Source organism: Populus alba, chromosome 14, assembly GCF_005239225.2.
Source record: "Populus alba chromosome 14, ASM523922v2, whole genome shotgun sequence".
NCBI lineage: Eukaryota > Viridiplantae > Streptophyta > Magnoliopsida > Malpighiales > Salicaceae > Populus > Populus alba.
This window is the reverse complement of record NC_133297.1, coordinates 23,409,337-23,416,300: the sequence shown is the minus strand read 5'-3', so window position 1 is coordinate 23,416,300 and position 6,964 is coordinate 23,409,337.

Here is a 6,964-nt window from a genome sequence, read left to right as displayed (position 1 = left end):
GAGGATCCATTGGAGGGCAAGTCTGGTGCCATAGCAGCCGTTTTAGCAGGTAATTCCAGCTCCAATAGCGATATATTTAAGTTGTTTTGCAGTTAAAAAGCTCGTAAGTTGGACTTTGGGTTGGGTCGGCCGGTCCGCCTCAGGTGTGCACCGGTCGCCCTCGTCCCTTCTACCGGCGATGCGCTCCTGGCCATTAACTGGCCGGGATCGTGCCTCCGGTGCTGTTACTGAAGAATTGAGAAATTAGAGTGCTCAAAGCAAGCCTACGCTCTGGATACATTAGCAATGGGATAACATCATAGGATTTCGATCCTATTGTGTTGGCCTTCGGGATCGGAGTAAATGATTAACAGGGACAGTCGGGGGCATTCGTTATTTCATAGTCAGAGGTGAAATTCTTGGATTTATGAAAGACGAACAACTGCGAAAGCATTTGCCAAGGATGTTTTCATTAATCAAGAACGAAAGTTGGGGGCTCGAAGACGATCAGATACCGTCCTACGTCTCAACCATAAACGATGCTGACCTGGGATTGGCGGATTGCTTCTAAGGCACTGCCGCTTAGCACCTTATGAGAAATCAAAGTTTATTTGGGTTCTGGGGGGAGTATGGTCGCAAGGCTGAAAACTTAAAGGAAATTGACGGATAGGGCACCACCAGGAGTGGAGCCTGCGGCTTAATTTGACTCAACACGGGGAAACTTACCAGGTCCAGACATAGTAAGGATTGACAGACTGAGAGCTCTTTTTTTTTTTTTTTTTGATCAAATGTAAGAAGTATATTGATCAAAAAGAGCAAGGCGAGCTTGCAAAACAAGCTCTTTCTTGATTCTATGGCGAGCTCTTTCTTTTTTTTTTTTTTTTTTTGATCAAATGTAAGAAGTATATTAGATCAAAAAGAGCAAGGCGAGCTTGCAAAACAAGCTGGAGACCAGCAGAGTACATAATATATACATAGATTCTAATAGGGAACAAACTCCCCACAAGAAAAAAAACAGAAAAACAGCGGAATACAAGCTGAAATTAACAAGCCAAAACCAAAAAGGCACAAACCCAAGGGGGGCAGAACAAGCATAACAAAAAGTGACATTGGATATGAGAGGAACCAAAAAACGGGCTCCATACTTAACCAAAAGCCAAGAATAGACCAAAAACCATTACAAAGCCTTCAACTCCAAGAACAGCGAATGAGATGCACCCAGCATGAGGAAAGATCGTCCCAGTGCAGAGACGAGGAGACCAACCAGCAGCCATGCAGCAACATAAATTGACCCTTCCATGCAGCCAATCACCAGAGAGAGGACAGGAACCCATGCATGTGATTTACATGCACAACAGAAAGGGGAACCACAAGCCTAAGAATAGACACCAGTAGCATACCCCCACGTGATGGAAGCCACCAATCAAATAAATGCGGGGAGAGAACAAGCAGCAAATGAGAGCATTAAATGATAAACCATGCAAAACCATGCAGAGACAGGCTCAACTCAAACCACAGCAACGTGAGAGAGCAGCAAATTTCCATACTGGAAGATCACCCAACACCCATTTGTAGGTGGTCTTTTTCATGAAAATGAAGCACAATAAAGAACAGAATTTGAAATCTCCTGAAGACTGCATCAACTCCTCTAGCCTTAGTATCGAATACACGTTTATTTCTTTCTTCCCATATCAGATATACAGCGATGGCCAAGGATACTCTTTTCATCCGGAATGTCGAGTTGGACCACTTGGAATGCAACCCACGAATTGCACTGTTTAATGTAGACATTCTCCTACCAATGCGAAGCCAAGATTTGATTTTATCCCATAAGCACGCTGTCCAGCTACAAGCAAAGAACAGGTGCCCATGTGACTCTTCCTCACAACGGCATAAAGCACAAGTGGGGTCAGTAGGAATAAATGGCAACCTATCTCGAGTTTTTAATTTGCCTATGACAGCAAGCCATAGAATGAAGCTGTATTTAGGAAGAGACCACTGCTCCCAAACAACTCGACACCAATGGATGGCAGATCCAGCCGGCCTGAAGAAATCATATGCATTGGCAAGAAAGTGTCCAGCCGAATTAGACCAGCTATTCATCATATGGCGAGCTTTTTCTTTTTTTTGATCAAATGTAAGAAGTATATAGATCAAAAATGTTTGCAAGACAAGCTTGCGATACAGGCTAAAAACCAGCAATACAAATGGGCGCATACCCGGGCGAGGGCAGACTCCCTTAAACAAACCAGAGCAAGACAGCTTGCAGTACAGAAGGTGAGATAGCCAAAGGGAACAAACTCCCTTGAAAATAAGAAAATAAATATAAACATGGACAGCCCCCATGTGGGCAAAGCCATAAATCCTCACAAAGGAAAAAAGGCGCCAGACAATTTGATTGAAACCACCAATTGAAACCTCCACGTGGAAAGGGATCATAAGCAATAATGCGCTACAAGGAGACATCCCAAAAATAATTTTCCAACCGACAGCCTTTCCCATGCCTCAATGATCCTGCACATGAAAAGGAGCTCACCCTTGATGGAGCATAAAAAACCCCAAAAAGCAATTGATAATCCATGCAGGAAAAGCTCAACCGTGAGAATGAAAGAGCCAGCTAGAAAGCACATGAACTGAGTCAACATAAGCTGCCAGCAGCTGAATCACCGAGCAAACAATGCCACGGCCTCTAGGCATGCAACCAATTGGAGACGAGGACAGCTGCACACCACCCATGCATAGATCAAGTCCCAGCGTCCAGCCTTCCATCCAATGACCTCACAGCAGCGCATATAGGGACGTGAAATGAATGTCCAACAGAACGTGAAGGCCTTCTGCATGAGCCATGCAGCCACCTAGCCGTGTGCAACAGCAGGGACCGGGAGCACCCACAGGAAAAGTGGCGGGCCCGACCTTGAATGCAAACCCGTAGAAATGCATGCATGACTCTACCTTCTCCATGCACACCCAAATATACACCAAGCCATCCGATCCAGAGAGCAAAAGCACCTGCCATTCGGCGATGTAACCTGAAGCCGACCTTCCTATACGATCACCCAACAGCCAATTGAAAAGTGATCTTTTTCGTGAAAATGAAAGACAATATAAAACAAAATTTGAAATCTCCTGAAGAGGATATCAACTCTAGACTTTGCATCAAAGACCCGCTTATTTCTTTCTTCCCAGATAAGGTATACCGTGATGGCCAAAGAGACTCTGCGCATCCGAGACACTAGGTTAGATTTTTTGGGATATAACCCGCGAAGAGCACTGTTGATGGACAACATCCTCCTACCAATTCTAATGGACAACATCCTCCTACCAATTCTAAGCCAAGCTTTTATCCTAGTCCACAAACTGCCCGTCCAATTGCAAGTGAAAAACAAATGGGCGTGGGTCTCTGCTTCACACCGACAGAAGACACAGGAGGGGTCAGAAGGGATGAACCACAACCTGTCCCGAGTTTTAAGTTTACCCATGACCGTCAGCCATAGTATAAAACTGTATTTAGGCAGGGACCACTGCTCCCAGACAACTCGGCCCCATGAGACTGTTGAACCAACTGGTCTGAAAAAATCATAGGCATGTGCTAGAAAGGGACCTGCAGAGGTGAACCAGTTTCTCATCAAGGATACACACTCCACCTCGGAGCCCCCACATTGTTGAAGGATAACATCCCGAACAGTGATGATGGCTTTCCACAACGGGGAGGAAGAGTGTTGCACCTGGACAGACCAAATGGAGCCTCTACTCAAGTAAAAATGGTGTATCCACCGAATTCAAACCGAGTCTGTTTTAAGATGAATATGCCACAGTTGCTTACTAAGAAAGCTTCTGTTGCGGGCACAAAGATCGAACAATCCCAGACCACCCTCCGTTTTAGGAAAGCAAACTGTCTTCCAGGCAACAAGGGCAGAGGATCCACGACAGGCATCGCCCGTCCACAGGAAATTTCTGCATATACTAATAATTTGCTTCATCACAATTGCAGGGATAGGGAAGATGTTCAACCAGAACTGGACTTTCCCAAATAAAACAGATCGGAGGAGCTCTAAACGCCCAGCATATGTAAGATATTTGCCAATCCAGCCCTGGACAGAAGACTTCAAATCAAGTAGGAGAGGTGAGAATTGGCTGGCTAGCAGCCTATGGGGGCTTAGAGGAACGCCCAGATATGTGAAAGGAAAGCTGCCTTCTTTGAAGCCCGACATAGATAGAATAGCTTGCTTTTGGGCATTGCCAACGCCCCCAAAGAAAATGGAGGATTTCTGCGGGTTTATATCCAAACCTGATATGTTGCCAAAAAGGGAAAGTTGGCTGATGAGGCATTGAACTGAAGAGAAGTCACCACGAGAGAGGAGCAGAACGTCATCAGCAAATGCAAGGTGGCTGATACCTTGCAACTCACACTTGGGATGAAAGCGAAAGCCCTCTTGTTGGGTAGCCAGCTTGAGCATTCTGGAGAAATACTCCATACAGCAGATGAAAATGTATGGGGATAAGGGGTCCCCCTGTCTAACTCCACTTTTCCCCAAGAAGAACCCATGAATGTTGCCGTTAACTGCAACAGAGAAGGAAACGGTGGACACACATTGCATAACAAGCATCACAAATTTAGGTGGGAAGCCAAGTTGGCAGAGAATTCCCACTGGACAGAGTCAAATGCTTTTTTAAAATCTACTTTCAACAGACAACGTGGAGATGATCTCTTCCTGCCATACTGACGGAGGAGCTCCTGCACAAGATTAATATTGTCACTCATAAACCTGCCTCCTAAGAATGCATTCTGCATGGGACTTACAATCTCCTTTAGAATGTGAGCAAGACGACCAGCTAGGATCTTGGCAATCACTTTGTAGACAACATTACAGCAAGATATAGGCCTGAAATCTGCTGGAGAGGAGGCATTCACTGACTTTGGGACCAAAGAAATAACAGAATGGTTAACCTGCTTAAGGAGCCTGCCCGAATGGAAGAAATCCTGCACTGCTGAACAGAAATCCCCGCCCACAACAGACCATGCTTTTTTGTAGAAAAAGGAGGAGTAGCCATCAGGCCCCGGGGCTTTGTCATTACCAATACTGAAGACTGCCTTGCGTATGTCCTCATGAGACACCGGAGATAGGAGGAAGTCATGGGAACTGGAAGGAAGATAAGGGCCACAACTAATAACTGCACTGTCAAGGGGAGTGGTGAATTTGGTTGTACCTAATAGGCTCTGGTAGTAGGCCACGAATTCATCCCCTACCTGCTGCAGAGAGGTACTAAGACCACCATGGTTACACATAACTGCAGAGATGAAAGTTCCTCCTATGATTCTGGCCCATGAGAGCATGAAAAAAACTTAGAGCCTCTGTCACTGTGTTGAAGAAAGGTGCATTTGATCTTCTGCCCGTAGAAATTGTTTCTCCGCCAATTTTAGAGTGGACAGTTTGGAGCGGAGGAGACCGTCTTGGGCATGCAAAAGTTGGTTATCCATGTCTTGGTGTAAAGCATATTGATGCTGCTCCAGCTCAGATTCAAGACGGGACAGACGTTCAGATATTATGACTGAAATGAAGACGGTTTAGCTCCTTCAAGTGCACTTTTAAAAGTTTGAGACGGCGACATAAAAATGTACATGGGTGTGCCATACGTAGGGGAGAACCAATGGGAAGAAACCAACGGCAAGAAGTGGTCATGGAAATGTCCACATGTTGAAAAATTTAAAGCTACGCCTACCCTGCACCAAGGGAACCCAAACGGAACTGCTGCTGCAGGAGAATGATCGGTGAATGCTCCAGGAGGACCAAAATGAACGTGAGTGAGATGGTTCAAGGAAGACCATGAAGGGTTGGTCATAACCCGATCAAAGCTTGCTCCAAACGGAGCCATTTGTCCAGCTAAAGTGACAGCCAGTGAAGTTTACATCAATGCAAACCAAGATCAAAACAACAATCACGAAAGTCAGAGATTTCATATGACGAAAACAGCCTCACCATTGTGTTTATCTGCGAGGATAGCACTGAATTAAAGTCTCCAAGAACCATCCAGGGAGAGTTTGAATTCCATCGCCTTAGCTCCCCCCACAGGGATCTTTCTAGCAGAAATGGTATTAAAACCATAGACAAAAGTAAGCTTGAAACTAAGCTGAGTTATCAAACTGGTCACAGAAAAGTGAATAGCTTGTGCAGTAGATGCAATGCAAACAAGATTAACCGTTGCTGGATTATAAAAAACCACAATTCTAGCAGTACCTGCTATTCATCATATGGCGAGCTCTTTCTTTTTTTTTTTTGATCAAATGTAAGTATTGTATAGATCAAAAAGGAGCTGGAGACCAGCAATACAAAGAAAAGGGGACAGAGTCCCTTGACTAAAACAGGACCTGACAAAACAAGCTTGCCGAGCAAAAGAAAAAAGAAACAGACTCCCTTGAACAAACCATAAACAAGACTAGCTTGCTTAAAAGCAAAGGGAACAGACTCCCTTGAACAAGCATGAAAACCATATGATAAATACATACATCCAAACAGCATCTCTAGGACCAACCAATAGAAATACAGCACTACAGGGATCATCATCACGAGAATAACCCCATGAAGAAACCAAGCAGGACATGAAGAGACCAGCCGTGCAGCTCCGCAAGCCAGCTCCCATCAGAGATTGGAATAATGGAAGCCTAACACAGCCAAGACAGCCCAAAAGAAGCAACCAACAGATCATGCCGCGTGGATGCAACAACAACAAACAGGGGCCGGCACTCACCATAATAGCAGGCCTAACAAATTAATATTTTAGCAACAATGGACATTAGCCAGCAGACCACAATTAGAGAACGAATAAAGGAGAGCCCTTTCATCATCACAGCCAAGAAAGCAGAGCCCTTTCATCATAACAAAGGAAGCCAATCAGAATCTCCCACCCATCCAGATTAAAGGAAGAACCATGCGGAGGCTAAAAGGCTAACAGCCAATAACGGGCAGCTATGTGTAACTCCAGCATG